General features: G+C 51.8%; 1 protein-coding gene across 1 annotated transcript in view; it reads left to right on the forward strand.

The window, feature by feature from the left end:
• The window catches only part of LOC119963801 (apolipoprotein L2-like), a 66,533-nt gene extending 42,812 nt beyond the window's left edge, over window positions 1–23,721 (forward strand). Inside the window, exon 3 of the transcript XR_005460176.1 lies at window positions 23,652–23,721. The gene's annotated coding sequence lies outside the window, so the exon portion shown is untranslated. The remainder of the gene's footprint in view (window positions 1–23,651) is intronic.
• Window positions 23,722–23,934: the final 213 nt, after the last annotated feature.

Below are 23,934 nucleotides of genomic sequence, written 5' to 3' on the forward strand. Positions count from 1 at the left end.
CATGTCCCCTTTGACATAGCGCCAAGTAGAAATGTCAGATAAAATTTTTCTTCCCATAGTCAAGGACAGAGTAGACGCCCAGGAACTTGCTGAGGTCAGGGAACCCAAAGAGGGCACCCAGAAGCACTCGAAGCAACGTGCATAGGTGATCCTTCACAATTTTATTGTGAGGATCACAAGGAGGGAATGTAGCCACCTAAGATGGACACTGGGCTACCAAAATGGAGAACTGCTAAGGCTGCAGGGAGAAAACAGTCTTAGTAAGGACAAGCAGTTTGCAGAAGGCTAATTAGCATTCTGCACGTACAAACACCAGTTTATGGCCAGGTGCAGGATCTCAGCTTAAGGTGTAAATGGCAACAACGATTTGCATAGTAATGAGGTGATCCAGATCTGGGCCCACACAATAGAAACATTTGGGTTTGAATGGATACTTTGAGTGGACGCCCAGACGAAACGGCACCAGAAGTATCCATCACAAAGAACCCTAGAGACCGCCCCACCCATCGAGAAGAGACCCTCAGATTGGGGGGTTTGGAAAATATCGATTGGGAGAAGACCCAATCGATATACAGCAGGTAGAGACCGCCCCGAAGAGGCACGGACTTTGGGGGGGGGGACCTATAAAAGTAGACCCCGCACATGGTCCGTTCTGTTTTGCTCCGGCTCTGTTGTTTGGCTCCGACTCTCTGCTGTCTTCATCGCTTTGCTGATACATCGCATCCTGACTCCAGTTCCATCACCAGCCGTTGAGCACCAGCCATCGTTCAGTAAGTGCCAAAACAACGCTCGCTACGTGACCCAGGCATTGCTTATACTCTAGCCGACTATTAGTGAACAGAAGGTGCAGTCCAGAAAGGAACAAAGGCCTTGTCCCCTGACCTTGCTGGTTCCTACTTAGATAAGTATTTAGTCGTTTAATAGTAGAAATAAGTATTAGTCTTTAGCGTATGCATGCGTATTTATTATATTGGTTATAATAAATATCAATCGTTTGAACTTACTAATCGGTGTACAGTTTTATTACTTTGAACCTGACCTTGATATACTTGTGAGGTGTCTAAATACGGCACCTGGCGACTCCGAGCAGAATTACATACACAGAGCTGTAGTAGTGTTAAGCACACGGCCTTTAAACGGAGGCGTGTTAATACACTCCAATAAACGCGTAATACACTCAAGTAAAACGTGCAACAGCCGGCGCAGAGAAGAACACCCCTGCGCATGCGCTGGGATGATGCTGGCACTCCCGCGCATGCACTCCCTCGTGCCGGCTGTCGGAGGCCCTTTGGCGCCGGTTGGCTTGGCGCCAAGCCCTTTGATGCCAGCTGGCGCGCCGCCAACCCCGCTGGCGCTGGCCTAGCCCCTGAAGGTGTGGAGGATTCTGCACCTTCCGCCCGATGCTGGGCTTTTAACTGGGCAAAGGTGAGGACATTCACCATCACGCCACTCCTCGGCGCCGGTACGGCTTGCCCCGCCGGGTAGGGGAGGATCCCGCCCAAGATGTCAGAAGTAATGTCCTTTTGATCAAGTTAGCTATCCTGAATCCTGTTTGATTACTTATTACTGCTTATGTCCAAAAAAAAACATGTTTAATGGTTAATAATGATTACTCAGTCCTATAATTCATCTCAATCCTTAATAAAATAACTTTTGTAAAACTACTCCAGTGGCATGCAAACGATTCAGTTTTATGAAGTATCATCACTGAACCCCCCCCCCCCCCCCCCCCTTTCAGGGTGGCCCCCGTTAATTGTATGGAAATCGGTTTTAAGTGGTGAATATTGGTTTCTCGCCACGCTACGGTGGGATCCCAATATCGCCAATGGGGGCGAGCCGGTTAGATCACCAACAGTTTGCCGGCTGGCCTGGATCTCATTGTTGGCCTCTCCCGCTATTCACCATCCTCGTCTCACTCGATCGAGCGAGAGCGCAACAAGGCCATTGAATCTCGCCCTACACTTTTGGGTTTCTTTCTTAAACAGCATGTCAGAGATACTTAGCGTCGAACTGAAACCTTGTCCGTTGGTGGCCATTTTCAGGGGGGCAGACAGGCCATTGCTCTAGACGGGCTTGATGGCGAATGTCCTCACCTTTGCCCTGTTAATAGCCCAGAGGCGAGTCCTGCTGAGGTAGAGGTCTTCTACTTCCAGTGTCTCGACCTGATTGGATGACCTCATGGAATTGTTACATCTGGAGGTCAGGTCCACCATTAGGGGCTCGGTCGAGGGGCTGTACCTGAGAGGGCAGCCATTCATTTCCTTTTTCAAAGAGTTAGTCACCGTCAGTTGTTAGGAGAATTTAGATTATTTTTGGGGGTTAGGTTTGGATGTGTTCTTTACTGTTGACTGTGTTCCTCTTATGTTGCAGTTTGAAGCATCCAATTTATATTATATTGCTATAAATTAAAAAGTTTTCAAGCAAATGCACATATTAGTGAGAGGCAGCATGGTTTTGTGAAGGGAAGGTCGTGTCTCACTAACTTGATAGAGTTTTTCGAAGAGGTCACAAAGATAATTGATGCAGGTAGGGCAGTGGATGTTGCCTATATGGACTTCAGTAAGGCCTTTGACAAGGTAGACTGGTACAAAAGGTGAAGTCACACGGGATCAGGGGTTAGCTGGCATGGTGGATACAGAACTGGCTAAGCGATAGAAGGCAGAGAGTAGCAATGGAAGGGTGCTTTTCTAATTGGAGGGCTGTGATTAGTGGTGTTCCACATGGATCAGTGCTGGGACCTTTGCTGTTCGTAGTATATATAAATGATTTGGAGGAAAATGTAACTGGTCTGATTAGGAAGTTTGCAGATGGTGGAATTGCGGATAGCGATGAGGACTGTCAGAAGATACAGCAGGATTTAAATCGTTTGGAGACTTGGGCGGAGAGATGGCAGATGGAGTTTAATCTGGACAAATGTGAGGTATTGCATTTTGGAAGGTCTAAGGCAGGTAGGGAATATACAGTGAAAGGTAGAACCCTCAAGAGTATTGAAAGTCAGAGAGATCCAGGTGTACAGGTCCACAGGTCACTGAAAGGGGCAACACAGGTGGAGAAGGTAGTCAAGAAGGCATACGGCATGATTGCCTTCATTGGCCGGGGGATTGAGTATAAGAATTGGCAAGTCATGTTGCAGCTGTACAGAACGTTAGTTAGGCCAGACTTGGAGAAAATTGTTCAATTCTGGTCGCCACACTACCAGAAGGATGTGGAGGCTTTAAGAGAGGGTGCAGAAGAGATTTACCAGGATGTTGCCTGGTATGGAGGCCTTTAGCTATGAGGAGCAGTTGAATAAACTCGGTTTGTTCTCACTGGAACGACGGAGGTTGAGGGGTGACCTGATAAGAGTTCTACAAAATTATGAGGGGCATAGACAGGGTGGATAGTCAGAGACTTTTTCCCAGGGTAGTGGGGTCAATTACTAGGGGACATAGGTTTAAGGTGCGAGGGGCAAGGTTTAGAGGAGATGTACAAGGCAAGGTTTTTTTTACACAGAGGGTAGTGGATGCCTGGAATTCGCTGCCGGAGGAGGTGGTGGAAGCAGGGACGATAGTGACATTTAAGGGGCATCGTGACAAATACATGAATAGGATGGCAATAGAGGTATACGGACCAAGGAAGTGTATAAGATTGTAGTGTAGTTGGGCAGCATGGTCGGCACGGGCTTGGAGGGCCGAAGGACCTGTTCCTGTGCTGTACTTTTCTTTGTTCTTTGTTCTCTTTGTATGCAGGTAATGTGGATGAAGGGGAATCTGACAATGTGCTCCTGTAGTTGCATTTCCAAAAAGCATTTGTTGAGGTGCCACATCAAAGGCTACTACAAAATAAGAGCTCATGGTGTAAGGGATAATATGAAATTAAAATGAATGAAATGAAAATCCCTTATTGTTTATTGCTTATTATCAATGAAGTTACTGTGAGACGAGGGAGAACTAAAACACTCAGCAATGAGTGGAGAGTCAGCAATTCAGTGCAATTAACAAAACACACAATTACCTGGTGACCGGTTGTGGTCTTCAGTGAACAGGGTGGATGTCTAAATGAAATGTTTCAGTCCTGGGTCTGTGGCTTTATATTGCAAAAACAGATCACTTTCAGTTTCAATCTGATTTTACATTTCCAAGAAAGCACACGATTGGTAATAATCTACTGTTGAAAATAACTCTGCATGGGCAGTAAATACTGACCTAGCCAGCGACACCCATGTCACACAAATTATTTTTTAAAAATTAAGTTATACAAAAATGATATGGCAAGAAAAGCGGGTCAAAGTGTAGGAATTATGCAGCGAATAACTCACCTCTGACCCCCCCAAAGCCTGTTCACTATCTGCAAGGCACAAGGCAGGAGTGGAACGGGATATTCTCCACTTGCCTGGATAAGTGAAGCTCCAACGCTCAAGAAGCTCGACCCCATCCAGGACAAAGCAGCCCCCTGGATTCTGGAACTCCCTCCACAAACATTCAGTGTGTGATTTAATGAGAAAAGTGTCTAAGTGTGGTAACGAGGGGGAACCTCCGGGTATTTTCCGACAGCTAACCCGGCGAGGCAGACAACGGTATCTAACGTTAATTAGGGCGGTAATGATGCCCCACGGGCTTCACGCTGCAAATGACGTCCTGCTGGCTGATTCGCTGGCACTGGGCCCGGCAGCTCCCCACTATAATAATCACTTATTGTCACAAGTAGGCTTCAGTGAAGTTACTGTGAAAAGGCCTTAGTCGCCACATTCCGGTGCCTGTTCGGGGAGGCTTGAACGGGAATTGAACCCCTGCTGAACCCAGCAACTGGGATATTCTGCCGAGGCTTTCAGCCACGGCCGTCACCAACTGAGCCCCACCTTGGACACCTCCACTCCCGCTGCTGACGTTGTGCACCAGGCTCTCCACTGTGGTCACCACCCTAGCAGTGTTGTCCTCAGTGCCACGGATTGCCGGCCCCATCTCCTGTCCCCGTAGCCTCTGGGACTCCTCCAATCGGCTATGGACGCGCTGGAGGGTCGCTGACATCCCCCTCTGAATCTCACAGGCATTCCCTATAGACTGTATCAGCTCCGGGATAACCTGGTCCAGAGGCTCAGCATCTGACTGGGACCCAGCTGGGACCTGGGATCCAGCAGACCTCCGACTGCTGTCTCACCCGGAGGTTACTGCTGCCACCTGATGTACATCTACAGCTGTGTGGTGCTCACCAGTAAGTGCCCCAGGGGCCTGTCCACTACTTTTGCCCACCGAGGTGTGTGTCTCTGAGCTGGTGGATGCCGCGACTATGATGGCATCCTTGGAGCTCTCCTCCGAGGTGTTCTCCTGAGAGGCGGGGGAGGGTCCACTCCGGGTGGGCTGCAGGATAATGGACATGTGCTCAGTGGGAGAGATGGGTCAGTCTGTATGGCATGAACAACTCACATACAGGGGCTGGTTTAGCACAGGGCTAAATCGCTGGATTTTAAAGCAGACCAAAGTCAGGCCAGCAGCACGGTTCAGTTCCCGTACCAGCCTCTGGTCCCCTCACTAAGGGAAGGATGTCGGTGCTGGGCAGATTCACCAGGATTGTGCCTGGGATGGAACATCTGAGCTTTTCACAGTAACTTCATTTGAAGCCTACTTGTGACAATAAGCCATTTTCACTTTCACATTTGACAGGTCGGCTGTGTGGGGGTCAGTGGATCGTCACCTCTGCCGTGCGGTGACCGATACGGTGGTCACTGCCCCCTGTCCTCGGCCATCCCGCAACATCCAGAGCCTATTGCAGGGCATAGTCAGCTGCACACATGGCGGTTGGGGGAGGGAACTTGGGGAGATGGGCCATCTGGGGGGGTGGAGCGCGTGAGGGGAGGATAGGCAGTATTTGGGGGAGAATTTGGGGGGCATGGGCAGTATGGGTGGGGGGGAGGGTTTGCGGGGGATGGTTAGTATGGGGAGGATGATCAGTATTGGGGGGGAATATGGGGGGATGGGCAGTATGGGGGAGAGTATGGGGGGATGGGCAGTATGGGGGAGAGTATGGGGGGATGGGCAGTATGGGGGAGAGTATGGAGGGATGGACAGTATGGGGGGATGGGCAGTATGGGGGAGAGTATGGGGGGATGGGCAGTATGGGGGAGAGTATGGGGTGATGGGCAGTATGGGGGGATGGGCAGTATGGAGGGATGGGCAGTATGGGGGGATGGGCAGTATGGGGGGATGGGCAGTATGGGGGAGAGTATGGGGTGATGGGCAGTATGGGGGGATGGGCAGTATGGAGGGATGGGCAGTATGGGGGGATGGGCAGTATGGCGGGGGGAGTATGGGGGGATGGGCAGTATGGCGGGGGGAGAATGGGGGGATGGGCAGCATGGCGGGGGGGAGAATGGGGGGATAGGCAGTAAATGGGGGGAGTATGGGGGGATGGGCAATATGGGGGAGAGTATGGGGGGATGGGCAGTATGGGGGGGATGGGCAGTATGGGGGGATGGGCAGTATGGGGGATGGGCAGTATGGGGGGATGGGCAGTATGGGGGATGGGCAGTATGGGGGGGATGGGCAGTATGGGGGGATGGGCAGTATGGGGGGGATGGGCAGTATGGGGGGATGGGCAGTATGGGGGGATGGGCAGTATGGGGGATGGGCAGTATGGGGGGATGGGCAGTATGGGGGGGATGGGCAATATGGGGGGATGGGCAGTATGGGGGGATGGCAGTATGGGGGGATGGGCAGTATGGGGGGATGGGCAGTATGGGGGGATGGGCAGTATGGGGGGATGGGCAGTATGGGGGGATGGGCAGTATGGGGGGATGGGCAGTATGGGGGGATGGGCAGTATGGGGGGTGGGCAGTATAGGGGGATGGGCAGTATGGGGGGATGGGCAGTATGGGGGGATGGGCAGTATGGGGGGGATGGGCAGTATGGGGGGATGGGCAGTATGGGGGGATGGCAGTATGGGGGGGATGGGCAGTATGGGGGGATGGGCAGTATGGGGGGGATGGGCAGTATGGGGGATGGGCAGTATGGGGGGATGGGCAGTATGGGGGGATGGGCAGTATGGGGGGATGGGCAGTATGGGGGGATGGGCAGTATGGGGGGATGGGCAGTATGGGGGAGAGTTTGGGGGGATGGGCAGTGTGGGGGAGAGTATGGGGGGATGGGCAGTATGGGGGGATGGGCAGTATGGGGGGATGGGCAGTATGGGGGAGAGTATGGGTTAGCTATCAATTGTCCGACTGTTTAACAAAAAGAGGGGCTAGTTCACAGAAACATTTGGATATTGTTAATGAAGGGTGCCTGTTTCTGTGACTTTGTTTTTTTTCCTTCCAAAACTAAAAAAAAAGGGGGTAAATTGTGTGTGTTTTTGAGTTTCTTGTAATTTTGACTTCACCAAATTATTTTTTTTTCTCCAAGGAAGGGGAGACTGTTGAGGAATGGATTAAGAGGCATTCCAATTAAATGTCTCATTTATGTTAAGGATCCAGTAATGCCTTTGCGGAATGTGATGTGATGATAGAGTTTTTGTAGAGTTGTGTTAATGGAAAATAAAGGTGTTTGTGAGAAGGAGTAGAACTTTTGACTTTTCCAACAGCAGCTAAGCAGCTAAGAGTGTTGGGCAATTTAATGTGGCTAAAGATACATATGTCTCCTGGCCCTGATGGAATGCATCCCAGAGTACTAAAAGAGTGGGGGAAATAGCAAAAGTGCTTGGGGTAATTTACCGAACTTTGTTGGCCTCTGGGGCGGTTCCGGCAGATTGGAAAACTGCAAATGTGATGTCACTGTTTTAAAAAGGAGGTAGATAAAAGGCAGGTGAGCTTAAGTTCTGTGCTGGGGAAAATGCTTGAATCTATCATTAAGGAAGAAATAGCGAGACATCTGGATAGAAATTGTAACATTGGACAGACGCAGCATGGGTTCGTGAAAGGCAGATCATGTTTGACTAATTTATTGGACTTCTTTGAGGACATTATGAGCGGGGTGGACAAAGGGGAACCGGTGGATGTGATGTATCTGGATTCCCAGAAGGCATTCGAAAAAGTGCCGCACAAAAGGCTGCTGCATATGATAAGGGTGCATGGCATTACAAGTAATGTATTAGCATGGATGGAGGATTGGTTAACTGGCAGAAAACAAAGAGTAGGGATAAATGGATGTTTTTCTGTTTGGTGATCTGTGGTTTGTGGTGTCCCTCAGGGATTAGTGTTGGGTCCACAATTTACATAGATGATCTGGAGTTGGGGACCAAGTTAATGTGTCAAAGTTCCCAGATGACACTAAGAAACGTGATAGAGCCAAGTGTGCAGAGGGCACCGAAAGTCTGCAGAGGGATATAGATAGTTTAAGTGAGTGGGCAAGATCTGGCAGATAGAGTTCAATGTTGGTAAATGTGAGGTCATCCATTTTGGCAGGAATAACAACAAATGGATGATTATTTAAATGGTGAAAAATTGCAGCCTGCTGCTGTGCAGAGGGACCTGGGTGGCCTTGTGCATGAATCACAAAAAGTTGGTTTACAGGTGCAGCAGGTGATTAAGGAGGCAAATGGAATTTTGTCCTTCATTGCTGGAGGGATGGAGTTTAAAAGCAGGGAGGTTATGTTGCAGCTGTATAGGGTGCTGGTGAGGCCATACCTGGAGTACTGTGTACAGTTTTGATCTCCTTACCTGAGAAAGGATGTACTGGCTCTGGAGGGGGTGCAGAGGAGATTCACCAGATTGATTCTGGAGTTGAGAGGATTAGTTTATGAGCAGAGACTAAGTAGGCTGGGGCTATACTCATTGGAATTTAGAAGAATGAGGGGAATCTCATAAAAACATATAAAATTATGAAGGGAATAGGTAGGATAGAAGCAGGCAGGTTGCTTCCACTGGCGGGTGAAACTAGAACTAGGGGGCATAGCCTTAAAATAAGGGGGAGCAGATTTAGGATGGAGTTGAGCAGGAACGTTTTCAGCTAAAAGTCCATGAATCTGTGGAATTCCCCTCCTAGTGAAGCAGTTGAGGCGACCTCGTTGAATGTTTTTAAGGCAAAGATAGATAGATTTTTGAACAGTAAAGGATTAAAAGGTTATGGTGAGCGGGTGGGAAAGTGGAGCTGAGTCCACAAAAGATCAGCCATGATCTCACTGAATGGTGGAGCAGGGTCGAGGGGCCAGATGGCCTACTCCTGCTCCTAGTTCTTATGTTCTCTGTTTTGCGCTACTCAACTTTCACCCACTTGCCAGATTTAGAAAGTCTGGATTGGTCTGCTGGAGAATTATGTCGATGCACAAATTGCAGATCAGACAATGGGAGACCGGCACCACACAAAGGAATGTGACACTGAGTGATACACCCAATGCAAGATGAGAGAGAGAGGCCGAGCCAGCAACAAACACTGAGACAGACGGAAGTAAATTAGAACAAAAAACATCAGGCACTGTACAGCGCACTCAGAGAGAGAGAAAAACACAGAGAGAGATGAGACGAGGGAGAACTAAAACACTCAGCAATGAGTGGGATTGGGTGTGAGGTGAGGGGTTGGGTGTGAGCTGAGTGGGGTTGGGTGTGAGCTGAGTGGGGTTGGGTGTGAGGTGAGTGGGGTTGGGTGTGAGCTGAGTGGGTTTGGGTGTGAGCGAAGTGGGGTTGGGTGTGAGTGGAGTCGGGATGGGTGTGAGTGGAGTGGGGTTGTGTGTGAGCTGAGTGGTGTTGGGTGAGAGCGGAGTGGGGTTCGGTGTGAGGTGAGTGGGGTTGGGTGTGAGCTGAGTGGGGTTGGGTGTGAGCTGAGTGGGGTTGGGTGTGAGCTGAGTGGGTTTGTGTGTGAGCGGAGTGGGGTTGGGTGTGAGCGGAGTGGGCTTGGGTGTGAGCGGAGTGGGGTCGGGTGTGAGCTGAGTGGGGTTGGGTGTGAGCTGAGTGGGGTTGGGTGTGAGCTGAGTGGGTTTGTGTGTGAGCGGAGTGGGTTTGTGTGTGAGCGGAGTGGGCTTGGGTGTGAGCGGAGTGGGGTCGGGTGTGAGCTGAGTGGGGTTGGGTGTGAGCTGAGTGGGGTTGGGTGTGAGCTGTGTGGGGTTGGGTGTGAGCTGAGTGGGGTTGGGTGTGAGCTGAGTGGGGTTGGGTGTGAGGTGAGTGTGGTTGGGTGTGAGCTGAGTGGGGTTGGGTGTGAGCGGAGTGGGGTTGGGTGTGAGCTGAGTGGGGTTGGGTGTGAGCTGAGTGGGGTTGGGTGTGAGATCAGTGGGGTTGGGTGTGAGGTCAGTGGGGTTGGGTGTGAGTTCAGTGGGGTCGGTTGTGAGCGGAGTGTGGTTGGGTGTGAGCTGAGTGGGGTTGGGTGTGAGCGGAGTGGGGTTCGGTGTGAGCTGAGTGGGGTTCGGTGTGAGGTGAGTGGGGTTGGGTGTGAGCGGAGTGGGGTTGGGTGTGAGCTGAGTGGGTTTGTGTGTGAGCGGAGTGGGGTTGGGTGTGAGCTCAGTGCGGTTGGGTGTGAGCTGAGTGGGGTTGGGTGTGAGGTCAGTGGGGTCGGTTGTGAGCGGAGTGGGGTTGGGTGTGAGCTGAGCGGGGTTGGGTGTGAGCTGAGTGGGGTTGGGTGTGAGCGGAGTGGGGTTGGGTGTGAGCTGAGTGGGGTTGGGTGTGAGCTGAGTGGGGTTGGGTGTGAGCTGAGTGGGGTTGGGTGTGAGTGGAGTGGGGTTGGGTGTGAGCGGAGTGGGTTTGGGTGTGAGCTGAGTGGGGTTGGGTGTGAGCTCAGTGGGGTTGGGTGTGAGGTAAGTGAGGTTGGGTGTGAGGTGAGTGGGGTTGAGCGTGAGCTGAGTGGGGTTGGGTGTGAGGTGAGTGGGGTTGGGTGTGAGCTGAGTGGGGATGGGTGTGAGCTGAGTGGGGTTGGGTGTGAGCTGAGTGGGGTTGGGTGTGAGGTGAGTGAGGTTGGGTGTGAGCTGAGTGGGGTTGGGTGTGAGCTGAGTGGGGTTGCGTGTGAGCTGAGTGGGGATGGGTGTGAGCTGAGTGGGGTTGGGTGTGAGCTGAGTGGAGATGGGTGTGAGCTGAGTGGGGATGGGTGTGAGCGGAGTGGGGTTGGGTGTGAGGTGAGTGGGGTTGCGTGTGAGCTGAGTGGGGATGGGTGTGAGGTGCGTGGGGTTGGGTGTGAGGTGAGTGAGGTTGGGTGTGAACTGAGTGTGGTTGGGTGTGAGCTGAGTGGGGTTGGGTGTGAGCGGAGTGGGGTTGGGTGTGAGGTGAGTGGGGCTGGGTGTTAGTGGAGTGGGGTTGGGTGTGAGCGGAGTGGGGATGGGTGTGAGGTGAGTGGGGTTGGGTGTGAGGTGAGTGGGGTTGGGTGTGAGGTGAGTGGGGTTGGGTGTGAGGTGAGTGGGGTTGGGTGTGAGGTGAGTGGGGTTGGGGTGAGCGGAGTGGGGCTGGGTGTTAGTGGAGTGGGGATGGGTGTGAGCGGAGTGGGGTTGGGTGTGAGGTGAGTGGGGTTGGGTGTGAGCTGAGTGGGGTTGGGTGTGAGCTGAGTGGGGATGGGTGTGAGGTGAGTGGGGTTGGGTGTGAGCTGAGTGGGGATGGGTGTGAGGTGAGTGGGGTTGGGTGTGAGTGGGGTTGGGTGTGAGGTGAGTGGGGTTGGGTGTGAGGTGAGTGGGGTTGGGTGTGAGCTGAGTGGGGTTGGGTGTGAGGTGAGTGGGGTTGGGTGTGAGGTGAGTGGGGTTGGGTGTGAGCTCAGTGGGGTTGGCAGGATCGGTTTAAGTGCTGCTCTCCCTTGCCAGCGGGGGGGCTGGTGAGCGGAGTGAAGTTGCCGAATGAATCAGCCGGTGGGACCATGATTTGTGGCGAGAAGCCCGTGGGGTAACGTTAAGTGGACCAATGAATGTTTCATAACAGTGACGGCTGGCCGGGCGGAGAGCCAGGAAGGTCACGGCAGCTCCTGCTCACTACACTGAGAAAGTTTTAGGTTAAATTTTTCCCAATATACCTGTGAAACACCCACCCAATTCAACTGAGTTATCTGTAAAACACACCCACTGAATTTAACTAATACATTTCTCAACCACTGGTTCAGCTTGAATCACATGATTTATCAGAATGAATTGAGTAGAGGGTGAAAATGAAACTTATTTTTTATAGTAAGTTAAACAGCATCATAGAAAAGGATCATTTCGAATTTGTGGACAACTCAGTCCACTGAAAAAGATAACTGGTCAATCAGATCATTGTGTTTTTTCTTATTTACACTGACTTGCCTACTCTCCACTTCCTGAGGTCACTTTGTATTTTTTAGATCTCCCTCTGTCTCTCCCTTCATTCCTCCCTCTTTTCAATCTCCCTGTGTTTGTTTCCCTTTTCTGTATTGGGGCACGATTCTCCCCAAAAGGTTAGATGTTAATTTGTGGCGGGTTTTTTCAGGGACTTCCCCATCGCTGTTCAAAGTCGCTCAGTCAGTTTTTGGGCCCTGGACAGTTTCTCACCGGTTTAGCCCACACTGAGAACTTTTCTGAGCACTGGGAAGCTGAACTCAGATCGCGTCCCCATTTTGAAAGGATGCCCAATCTATAAGTGGGGGTGTGGATCTCCCCACCTCCCCCCCCCCCCATGAGCAAAGTCACCCCCAACACACATGGACACTACCCCACATCCCCCAAGTGAGGACACACTGCTATGGGGTCTGTGGGGGTCCCCCCAAGCCCCTTTACAGCAGCCCCTCCCCTCTAGGACTCCCACTCATCATCCTCCCAGAGGCCCCTACTTACCTGCCCTGCACTCCCCCCGCCCACCCACCCTCATTTCATGGGCCACCCTCATTTCCCTCCTTGCCCCCTGGACCTTGGTCGTGCTACCTTGGCACTCGGGCACCCTTGCCCTGGCACCCAGTCAGTGCTCCTGTCAGCTTCTCCTGTCCACCTACCCTTCACATCTTTGGGTTGTTCACCCCCACAACCCAAAGATGTGCAGGGTAAGTGGATTGGCCACACTAAATTGCCCCTTAATTGGAAAAAAATAATTGGGTACTCTAAATTTATACTAAAAAATAATGACATTACATTGCCTGATCGTGTTTTCGGGATCCTTAAGGGGGAGGGGGAGCAGCCCCAAGTCGTGGCCCACATAGGTACCAACGACATAGGTAGGAAAAGGGATAGGGATGTAAGGCTGGAATTCAGGGAGCTAGGGTGGAAACTTAGAGCTAGAACAAACAGAGTTATTATCTCTGGTCTGTTACCCGTGCCACGTGCTAGCGAGTCGAGGAATAGGGAGAGAGAGCAATTGAACACGTGGCTGCAGGGATGGTGCAGGAGGGAGGGTTTCAGATTCCTGGACAATTGGGGCTCATTCTGGGGTAGGTGGGACCTCTACAAACGGGATGGTCTACACCTGGACCAGAGAGGTACTAATATCCTCGGGGGGAGGTTTGCTAATGCTCTTCGGGAGGGTTTAAACTAGTTCAGCAGGGGATTGGGAACCTGAATTGTAGCTCCAGTACACAAGAAGCTGAGAGTAGTGAGGTCATGAGTAAGGTTTCAAAGTTGCAGGAGTGTATCGGCAGGAAGGAAGGTGGTTTAAAGTGCGTCTACTTCAATGCCAGGAGCATCCGGAATAAGGTGGGTGAGCTTGCGGCATGGGTTAGTACCTGGGACTTCGATGTTGTGGCCATTTCGGAGACATGGATAGAGCAGGGACAGGAATGGTTGTTGCAGTTGCTGGGGTTTAGATATTTTAGTAAGCTTAGGGAAGGTGGTAAGAGAGGGGGAGGGGTGGCATTGTTAGTCAAGGACAGTATTACGGTGGCTGAGAGGACATTTGATGAGGACTCGAACACTGAGGTAGTATGGGCTGAGTTAAGAAACAGGAAAGGAGAGGTCACCCTGTTAGGGCTTTTCTATTGGCCTCCGAAAAGTTGCAGAGATGTAGAGGAAAGGATTGCAAAGATGATTCTGGATAGGAGCGAAAATAACAGGGTAGTTGTTATGGGGGACTTTAACTTTCCAAATATTGACTGGAAACACTATAGTTCGAGTACTTTAGATGGATCCGTTTTTGTCCAATGTGTGCAGGAGGGTTTCCTGATGCAGTATGTAGATAGGCCAACGAGAGGCGAGGCCGCATTGGATTTGGTACTGGATAATGAACCAGGACAGGTGTTAGATTTGGAGGTAGGTGAGCATTTTGGTGATAGTGACCACAATTCGATTACGTTTACTTTAGCGATGGAAAGAGATAGGTATATACCACAGGGCAAGAGTTATTGCTGGGGGAAAGGCAATTATGATGCGATGAGGCAAGACTTAGGATGTATCGCCTGGAGAGGAAAACTGCAGGGGATGGACACAATGGAAATGTGGAGCATGTTCAAGGAACAGCTACTGCGTGTCCTTGATAAGTATGTACCTGTTAGGCAGGGAGGAAGTGGTCGAGTGAGGGAACCATGGGTTACTAAAGCAGTTGAATCACTTGTCAAGAGGAAGAAGGAGGCTTATGTGAAGATGAGACGTGATGGTTCAGTTGGGTCGCTTAAGAGTTACAAGTTAGCTAGGAAGGCTCTAAAGAGAGAGCTGAGAAGAGCCAAGCGAGGACATGAGAAGTCTTTGGCAGGTAGGATCAAGGATAACCCTAAAGCTTTCTATAGATATGTCAGGAATAAAAGAATGACTAAGGTAAGAGTAGGGCCAGTCAAGGACAGTAGTGGGAAGTTGTGCGTAGAGTCCGAGGAGATAGGAGAGGTGCTAAATGAGTATTTTTCGTCAGTATTCACACAGGAAAAAGACAAAGTTGTCGAGGAGAATACTGAGATTCGGGCTACTACACTAGAAGGGCTTGAGGTTCATAAGGAGGAGGTGTTAGCGATTCTGGAAAGTGTGAAAATAGATAAGTCTCCTGGGCCAGATGGGATTTATCCGAGGATTCTCTGGGAAGCTAGGGAGGAGATTGCTGAGCCTTTGGCTTTGATCTTTAAGTCATATTTGTCTACAGGAATAGTGCCAGAGGACTGGAGGGATTGGTTGTGAGCGGAGTGGGGTTGGGTGTGAGCTGAGTGGGGTTGGGTGTGAGCGGAGTGGGGTTGGGTGTGAGCTGAGTGAGGTTGGGTGTGAGGTGAGTGGGGTTGGGTGTGAGCTGAGTGGGGTTGGGTGTGAGCGGAGTGGGGTTGGGTGTGAGCGGAGTGGGGTTGGGTGTGAGCTGAGTGAGGTTGGGTGTGAGGTCAGTGGGGTTGGGTGTGAGCTGAGTGGGGTTGGGTGTGAGCGGAGTGGGGTTGGGTGTGAGCTGAGTGGGGTTGGGTGTGAGCGGAGTGGGGTTGGGTGTGAGCGGAGTGGGATTGGGTGTGAGCGGAGTGGGGTTGGGTGTGAGCGGAGTGGGGTTGGGTGTGAGCGGAGTGGGGTTGGGTGTGAGCTGAGTGGGGTTGGGTGTGAGCTGAGTGGGGTTGGCTGTGAGCGGAGTGGGGTTGGGTGTGAACGGAGTGGGTTTGGGTGTGAGCGTTGCGGGGTTGGGTGTGAGCGGAGTGGGGTTGGGTGTGAGCGGAGTGGGGTTGAGTGTGAGCTGAGTGGGGTTGGCTGTGAGCGGAGTGGGGTTGGGTGTGAGCGGAGTGGGGTTGGGTGTGAGCGGAGTGGGTTTGGGTGTGAGCGTTGCGGGGTTGGGTGTGAGCGGAGTGGGGTTGGGTGTGAGCTGAGTTGGGTTGGGTGTGAGCGGAGTGGGTTTGGGTGTGAGCGTTGCGGGGTTGGGTGTGAGCGGAGTGGGGTTGGGTGTGAGCTGAGTGGGGTTGGGTGTGAGGTGAGTGAGGTTGGGTGTGAGCTCAGTGGGGTTGGGTGTGAGCTGTGTGGGGTTGGGTGTGAGCGGAGTGGGGTTGGGTGTGAGCTGAGTGGGGTTGGGTGTGAGCTGAGTGGGTTTGTGTGTGAGCGGAGTGGGGTTGGGTGAGAGCTGAGTGGGGTTGGGTGTGAGCGGAGTGGGGTTGGGTGTGAGGTGAGTGGGGTTGGGTGTGAGCGGAGTGGGGTTGGGTGTGAGCGGAGTGGGCTTGGGTGTGAGCGGAGTGGGGTTGGGTGTGAGCTGAGTGGGGTTGGGTGTGAGCTGAGTGGGGTTGGGTGTGAGCTGAGTGGGGTTGGGTGTGAGCTGAGTGGGGTTGGGTGTGAGCGGAGTGGGGTTGGGTGTGATGTGAGTGCGGTTGGGTGTGAGCTGAGTGGGGTTGGGTGTGAGGTCAGTGGGGTTGGGTGTGAGTTCAGTGGGGTCGGTTGTGAGCGGAGTGGGGTTGGGTGTGAGCGGAGTGGGTTTGGGAGTGAGCGGAGTGGGGTTGGGTGTGAGCGGAGTGGGGTTGGGTGTGAGCTGAGTGGGGTTGGGTGTGAGCGGAGTGGGGTTGGGTGTGAGCGGAGTGGGGTTGGGTGTGAGCGGAGTGGGTTTGGGTATGAGCGGAGTGGGGTTGGGTGTGAGCGGAGTGGGGTTGGGTGTGAGGTGAGTGGGGTTGGGTGTGAGCTGAGTGGGGTTGGGTGTGAGGTGAGTGGGGTTGGGTGTGAGCTGAGTGGGGCTGGGTGTGAGCGGAGTGGGGTTGGGTGTGAGGTGAGTGGGGTTGGGTGTGAGCGGAGTGGGGTTGGGTGTGAGCTCAGTGGGGTTGGGTGTGAGCGGAGTGGGGTTGGGTGTGAGCGGAGTGGGGTTGGGTGTGAGCGGAGTGGGGTTGGGTGTGAGCTCAGTGGGGTTGGGTGTGAGCGGAGTGGGGTTGGGTGTGAGCGGAGTGGGGTTGCGTGTGAGCGGAGTGGGGTTGGGTGTGAGCGGAGTGGGGTTGGCTGTGAGCGGAGTGGGGTTGGGTGTGAGCTGAGTGGGGCTGGGTGTGAGCGGAGTGGGGTTGGGTGTGAGCTGAGTGGGGTTGGGTGTGAGCTGAGTGGGGTTGGGTGTGAGCGGAGTGGGGTTGGGTGTGAGCGGAGTGGGGTTGGGTGTGAGCGGAGTGGGTTTGGGTGTGAGCGTTGCGGGGTTGGGTGTGAGCGGAGTGGGGTTGGGTGAGTGGAGTGGGGTTGGGTGTGAGCTGAGTGGGGTTGGGTGTGAGGTGGGTGGGGTTGGGTGTGAGTTGAGTGGGGTTGGGTGTGAGCTCAGCGGGTTTGGGTGTGAGCGGAGTGGGGTTGGGTGTGAGCCGAGTGGGGTTGGGTGTGAGGTCAGTGGGGTTGGGTGTGAGGTGAGTGGGGTTGGGTGTGAGGTGAGTGGGGTTGGGTGTGAGGTGAGTGGGGTTGGGTGTGAGCGGAGTGGGGTTGGGTGTGAGCGGAGTGGGGTTGGGTGTGAGCTGAGTGGGGTTGGGTGTGAGCTGAGTGGGGTTGGGTGTGAGCGGAGTGGGGTTGGGTGTGAGGTGAGTGGGGTAGGGTGTGAGGTGAGTGGGGTTGGGTGTGAGGTGAGTGGGGTTGGGTGTGAGGTGAGTGGGGTTGGGTGTGAGGTGAGTGGGGTTGGGTGTGAGGTGAGTGGGGTTGAGCGTGAGCTGAGTGGGGTTGGGTGTGAGGTGAGTGGGGTTGGGTGTGAGGTGAGTGGGGTTGGGTGTGAGGTGAGTGGGGTTGGGTGTGAGGTCAGTGCGGTTGGGTGTGAGTTCAGTGGGGTCGGTTGTGAGCGGAGTGGGGTTGGGTGTGAGCTGAGTGGGGTTGGGTGTGAGCTGAGTGGGGTTGGGTGTGAGCGGAGTGGGGTTGGGTGTGAGCTGAGTGGGGTTGGGTGTGAGCTGAGTGGGGTTGGGTGTGCGCTGAGTGGGGTTGGGTGTGAGCTGAGTGGGGTTGGGTGTGAGTGGAGTGGGGTTGGGTGTGAGCGGAGTGGGGTTCGGTGTGAGCTGAGTGGGGTTGGGTGTGAGCTGAGTGGGGTTGGGTGTGAGGTAAGTGAGGTTGGGTGTGAGGTGAGTGGGGTTGAGCGTGAGGTGAGTGGGGTTGGGTGTGAGCGGAGTGGGGTTGGGTGTGAGGTGAGTGGGGTTGGGTGTGAGGTGAGTGGGGTTGGGTGTGAGCTGAGTGAGGTTGGGTGTGAGCTCAGTGGGGTTGGTGTGAGCTGAGTGGGGTTGGGTGTGAGCGGAGTGGGGTTGAGTGTGAGCTGAGTGGGGTTGGGTGTGAGTGGAGTGGGGTTGGGTGTGAGGTGAGTGGGGTTGGGTGTGAGGTGAGTGGGGTTGGGTGTGAGGTGAGTGGGGTTGGGTGTGAGGTGAGTGGGGTTGGGTGTGAGCTGAGTGAGGTTGGGTGTGAGGTGAGTGGGGTTGGGTGTGAGGTGAGTGGGGTTGGGTGTGAGCTGAGTGGGGATGGGTGTGAGGTGAGTGGGGTTGGGTGTGAGCTGAGTGGGGATGGGTGTGAGGTGAGTGGGGTTGGGTGTGAGCGGAGTGGGGTTGGGTGTGAGGTGAGTGGGGTTGGGTGTGAGGTGAGTGGGGTTGGGCGTGAGGTGAGTGGGGTTGGGTGTGAGGTGAGTGGGGTTGGGTGTGAGCTGAGTGGGGATGGGTGTGAGCGGAGTGGGGTTGGGTGTGAGCGGAGTGGAGTTGGGTGTGAGCTGAGTGGGGTTGGGTGTGAGGTGAGTGGGGTTGGGTGTGAGCGGAGTGGGGTTGGGTGTGAGCGGAGTGGGGTTGGGTGTGAGGTGAGTGGGGTTGGGTGTGAGCTCAGTGGTGTTGGGTGTGAGGTGAGTGGGGTTGGGTGTGAGGTGAGTGGGGTTGGGTGTGAGGTGAGTGGGGTTGGGTGTGAGCTGAGTGGGGTTGGGTGTGAGCGGAGTGGGGTTGGGTGTGAGGTGAGTGGGGTTGGGTGTGAGCTCAGTGGGGTTGGCAGGATCGGTTTAAGTGCTGCTCTCCCTTGCCAGCGGGGGGGCTGGTGAGCGGAGTGAAGTTGCCGAATGAATCAGCCGGTGGGACCATGATTTGTGGCGAGAAGCCCGTGGGGTAACGTTAAGTGGACCAATTAATGTTTCATAACAGTGACGGCTGGCCGGGCGGAGAGCCAGGAAGGTCACGGCAGCTCCTGCTCACTACCACACTGAGAAAGTTTTAGGTTAAATTTTTCCCAATATACCTGTGAAACACCCACCCAATTCAACTGAGTTATCTGTAAAACACACCCACTGAATTTAACTAATACATTTCTCAACCACTGGTTCAGCTTGAATCACATGATTTATCAGAATGAATTGAGTAGATGGTGAAAGTGAAACTTATTTTTTATAGTAAGTTAAACAGCATCATAGAAAAGGATCATTTCGAATTTGTGGACAACTCAGTCCACTGAAAAAGAATCAGGTAATTGTGTTTTTTGTTATTTACACTGACTTGCCTACTCTCCACTTCCTGAGGTCACTTTGTATTTTTTAGATCTCCCTCTGTCTCTCCCTTCATTCCTCCCTCTTTTCAATCTCCCTGTGTTTGTTTCCCTTTTCTGTATTGGGGCACGATTCTCCCCAAAAGGTTAGATGTTAATTTGTGGCGGGTTTTTTCAGGGACTTCCCCATCGCTGTTCAAAGTCGCTCAGTCAGTTTTTGGGCCCTGGACAGTTTCTCACCGGTTTAGCCCACACTGAGAACTTTTCTGAGCACTGGGAAGCTGAACTCAGATCGCGTCCCCATTTTGAAAGGATGCCCAATCTATAAGTGGGGGTGTGGATCTCCCCCCCCCCCCCCCCTGAGCAAAGTCACCCCCAACACACATGGACACTACCCCACATCCCCCAAGTGAGGACACACTGCTATGGGGTCTGTGGGGGTCCCCCCAAGCCCCTTTACAGCAGCCCCTCCCCTCTAGGACTCCCACTCATCATCCTCCCAGAGGCCCCTACTTACCTGCCCTGCACTCCCCCCGCCCACCCACCCTCATTTCATGGGCCACCCTCATTTCCCTCCTTGCCCCCTGGACCTTGGTCGTGCTACCTTGGCACTCGGGCACCCTTGCCCTGGCACCCAGTCAGTGCTCCTGTCAGCTTCTCCTGTCCACCTACCCTTCACATCTTTGGGTTGTTCACCCCCACAACCCAAAGATGTGCAGGGTAAGTGGATTGGCCACACTAAATTGCCCCTTAATTGGAAAAAATTAATTGGGTACTCTAAATTTATACTAAAAAATAATGACATTACATTGCCTGATCGTGTTTTTGGGATCCTTAAGGGGGATGGGGAGCAGCCCCAAGTCGTGGTCCACATAGGTACCAACGACATAGGTAGGAAAAGGGATAGGGATGTAAGGCTGGAATTCAGGGAGCTAGGGTGGAAACTTAGAGCTAGAACAAACAGAGTTATTATCTCTGGGCTGTTACCCGTGCCACGTGCTAGCGAGATGAGGAATAGGGAGAGAGAGCAGTTGAACACGTGGCTGCAGGGATGGTGCAGGAGGGAGGGTTTCAGTTTCCTGGACAATTGGGGCTCATTCTGGGGTAGGTGGGACCTCTACAAACGGGATGGTCTACACCTGGACCAGAGAGGTACTAATATCCTCGGGGGGAGGTTTGCTAATGCTCTTCGGGAGGGTTTAAACTAGTTCAGCAGGGGATTGGGAACCTGAATTGTAGCTCCAGTACACAAGAAGCTGAGAGTAGTGAGGTCATGAGTAAGGTTTCAAAGTTGCAGGAGTGTATCGGCAGGAAGGAAGGTGGTTCAAAGTGCGTCTACTTCAATGCCAGGAGCATCCGGAATAAGGTGGGTGAGCTTGCGGCATGGGTTAGTACCTGGGACTTCGATGTTGTGGCCATTTCGGAGACATGGATAGAGCAGGGACAGGAATGGTTGTTGCAGTTGCTGGGGTTTAGATATTTTAGTAAGCTTAGGGAAGGTGGTAAGAGAGGGGGAGGGGTGGCATTGTTAGTCAAGGACAGTATTACGGTGGCTGAGAGGACATTTGATGAGGACTCGAACACTGAGGTAGTATGGGCTGAGTTAAGAAACAGGAAAGGAGAGGTCACCCTGTTAGGGCTTTTCTATAGGCCTCCGAAAAGTTGCAGAGATGTAGAGGAAAGGATTGCAAAGATGATTCTGGATAGGAGCGAAAATAACAGGGTAGTTGTTATGGGGGACTTTAACTTTCCAAATATTGACTGGAAACGCTATAGTTCGAGTCCTTTAGAGGGGTCCGTTTTTGTCCAATGTGTGCAGGAGGGTTTCCTGATGCAGTATGTAGATAGGCCAACAAGAGGCGAGGCCGTATTGGATTTGGTACTGGGTAATGAACCAGGACAGGTTTCAAATTTGGAGGTAGGTGAGCATTTTGGTGATAGTGACCACAATTCGGTTACGTTTACTTTAGCGATGGAAAGGGATAGGTATATACCGCAGGGCAAGAGTTATTGCTGGGGAAAAGGCAATTATGATGCGATGAGGCAAGACTTAGGATGTATCGCCTGGAGAGGAAAACTGCAGGGGATGGACACAATGGAAATGTGGAGCATGTTCAAGGAACAGCTACTGCGTGTCCTTGATAAGTATGTACCTGTTAGGCAGGGAGGAAGTGGTCGAGTGAGGGAACCATGGGTTACTAAAGCAGTTGAATCACTTGTCAAGAGGAAGAAGGAAGCTTATGTGAAGATGAGACGTGATGGTTCAGTTGGGTCGCTTGAGAGTTACAAGTTAGCTAGGAAGGCTCTAAAGAGAGAGCTAAGAAGAGCCAAGCGAGGACATGAGAAGTCTTTGGCAGGTAGGATCAAGGATAACCCTAAAGCTTTCTATAGGTATGTCAGGAATAAAAGAATGACTAAGGTAAGAGTAGGGCCAGTCAAGGACAGTAGTGGGAAGTTGTGCGTAGAGTCCGAGGAGATAGGAGAGGTGCTAAATGAGTATTTTTCGTCAGTATTCACACAGGAAAAAGACAAAGTTGTCGAGGAGAATACTGAGATTCGGGCTACTAGACTAGAAGGGCTTGAGGTTCATAAGGAGGAGGTGTTAGCGATTCTGGAAAGTGTGAAAATAGATAAGTCCCCTGGGCCAGATGGGATTTATCCTAGGATTCTCTGGGAAGCTAGGGAGGAGATTGCTGAGCCTTTGGCTTTGATCTTTAAGTCATATTTGTCTACAGGAATAGTGCCAGAGGACTGGAGGATAGCAAATGTTGTCCCCTTGTACAAGAAGGGGAGTAGAGATAACCCCGGTAACTATAGGCCAGTGAGCCTTACTTCTGTTATGGGAAAAGTCTTGGAAAGGTTTATAAGCGATAGGATGTATAATCATCTGGAAAGGAATAATTTGATTAGAGATAGTCAACATGGTTTTGTGAAGGGTAGGTCGTGCCTCACAAACCTCATTGAGTTCTTCGAGAAGGTGACCAAACAGGTGGATGAGGGTAAAGCAGTTGATGTGGTGTATATGGATTTCAGTAAAGCGTTTGATAAGGTTCCCCACGGTAGGCTATTGCAGAAAATACAGAGGCATGGGATTCAGGGTGATTTAGCAGTTTGGATCAGAAATTGGCTAGCTGATAGAAGACAAAGAGTGGTGGTTGATGGGAAATGCTCTGACTGGTGTCCAGTTACTAGTGGTGTGCCACAAGGATCTGTTTTGGGGCCGTTGCTGTTTGTCATTTTTATAAATGACCTGGAGGAGGGCGTAGAAGGATGGGTGAGTAAATTTGCAGATGACACTAAAGTCGGTGGAGTTGTGGACAGTGCAGAAGGATGTTACAAGTTACAGAGGGACATAGATAAGCTGCAGAGCTGGGCTGACAGGTGGCAAATGGAGTTTAATGCAGAAAAGTGTGAGGTGATTCATTTTGGAAGGAATAACAGAAAGGCAGAGTACTGGGCTAATGGTAAGATTCTTGGTAGTGTGGACGAGCAGAGAGATCTCGGTGTCCATGTCCACAGATCCCTGAAAGTTGGCACCCAGGTTGAGAGGGTTGTTAAGAAGGCCTATGGTGTGTTTGCTTTTATTGGTAGAGGAATTGAGTTTCGGAGCCATGAGGTCATGTTGCAGTTGTACAAAACTCTGGTGCGGCCGCATTTGGTGTATTGTGTGCAGTTCTGGTCGCCACATTATAGGAAGGATGTGGAAGCATTGGAAAGGGTACAGAGGAGATTTACCAGGATGTTGCCTGGTATGGAGGGAAGATCATATGAGGAAAGGCTGAAGGACATGAGGCTGTTTTCGTTAGAGAGAAGAAGGTTAAGAGGTGACTTAATTGAGGCATACAAGATGATCAGAGGATTAGATAGGGTGGACAGTGAGAGCCTTTTTCCTCGGATGGTGATGTCCAGCACGAGGGGACATAGTTTTAAATTGAGGGGAGATAGATATAGGACAGATGTCAGAGGTAGGTTCTTTACTCAGAGAGTAGTAAGGACGTGGAATGCCCTGTCTGCAACAGTAGTGGACTCGCCAACACTAAACGCATTCAAATGGGCATTGGATAGGCATATGGACGATAAGGGAATAGTGTAGAGGGACTTTAGAGGGGTTTCACAGGACGGCGCAACATCGAGGGCCGAAGGGCCTGTACTGCGCTGTAATGTTCTATGTTCTATGTTCTACCTTTGAAACCTTTGCAGGCTGTAAACCCTTTTCACTTCCCTTTGACAGTTAACTGGAAACAATCCCTCCTTTTCTCCTCATGTAAGTTGCTATTCACTGATATTTACTGAGAGAAAATTGAACTAGGTCATATTTTTAACACCAACACTTCCTCTGATGTCTTAATCCTGACAGGCAAACAGTCTTCAATGAAATGCAATTGTTTTTTTAACTTAAATATTAAGTTAAGAATTAAAAATGGGTCAAATCCTTGGATTCCAATGTGAAGCAAATGGGCTTTAAACTAGGCTATGCTTTTTCCAGCACGAATAACTATATATTTTTAATATTTGTTAACTTTCAGCATTTCCGATCAATCAGTTGAATATTATCCAAGAGCTGGATGCACAAAATGTCTAAATCTCCAAACACAGGTAAAGGATATTTACATTTTCGTAGAGAAATGCAAACATGTTGATTGTGCTCGCAAACTATATCAACTTTGTTACAAAGTGACTTATCAATATTTTTGTGGCATTTGATTATACTGTCAGGATAGTCAATAACGGAGGAGTCAGTGTCAAGTTTTGTCTGTAAATGAAGAGTCAGTGTCAGTATATCTTCTCCAATGAGCTGAGTTAACCAAA

Source organism: Scyliorhinus canicula, chromosome 3 (genome assembly GCF_902713615.1).
Source record: "Scyliorhinus canicula chromosome 3, sScyCan1.1, whole genome shotgun sequence".
Classification (NCBI taxonomy): domain Eukaryota; kingdom Metazoa; phylum Chordata; class Chondrichthyes; order Carcharhiniformes; family Scyliorhinidae; genus Scyliorhinus; species Scyliorhinus canicula.